At 36.5% G+C, this 698-nt stretch overlaps 1 protein-coding gene across 1 annotated transcript in view; it reads right to left on the minus strand.

Moving 5' to 3' along the window:
* The window catches only part of MECOM (MDS1 and EVI1 complex locus), a 562,721-nt gene that overhangs the window by 401,854 nt on the left and 160,169 nt on the right, over nucleotides 1–698 (minus strand). The gene's annotated exons all lie outside the window — the stretch shown is intronic.

Genomic DNA, 698 nt, shown 5'->3' on the forward strand with positions numbered 1-698 from the left:
AAATAACCTTAGGTTTATCTTTTTATCCTTAACTGTTAAAGGTCTTGAAAGAAATATTCCACCTAGCAACCATTATGAATTCACTATTGGGTTATTACAATGCTGCATGGAAGTAACTGTGATTGTTCACTCAGCTCCTTAAAACAAAATATCTGCAGCAACAGAATATTATGAACAAAATCCAGGGAGAATAAATGATAACAATACTACTACACATGCATCCAATTTTATTTAGCATCAGCACATATGTCACAGAATAGAAATATCCACAAATTGTAAAAAAAAAAAAAAGTAGAACCACTTATGAACTTCATGTAGCTAATAGTTGTCATTTTCTTGCATCCCAAAATCTACTTTTCTTTCCTAGAATGTCTCATTTCCTTCTAAGAACTGAACTTTTACCCACTAGACATAGACATAGAACTGGAATCAAATGTGTTTTCCTAGAAGTTGGCTGGCTAGCTAAGTTAGGCCTATCTCTGTGGTCCCTCCTATGAGTCTGAATCTTCAACAGAAAAACAAAGACTAGCAGTGTTCAGAAATTTTCATTTTAGCAGTGGAATCCAGATCAGTTTTTGCCCTGCTTTCAAGCCCTATAGAAATTGTCCAGCCCTCTGGAGTGCCTTGACTACCCCCCTTCATTTCCAATGTGTTTTCCCAGGCTCTCCTTCAGGTTTCTGTGCTCCCTACACTATTCT

Source organism: Condylura cristata, unplaced genomic scaffold (genome assembly GCF_000260355.1).
Source record: "Condylura cristata isolate star-nosed mole 26May11 unplaced genomic scaffold, ConCri1.0 scaffold00003, whole genome shotgun sequence".
Lineage (NCBI taxonomy): Eukaryota > Metazoa > Chordata > Mammalia > Eulipotyphla > Talpidae > Condylura > Condylura cristata.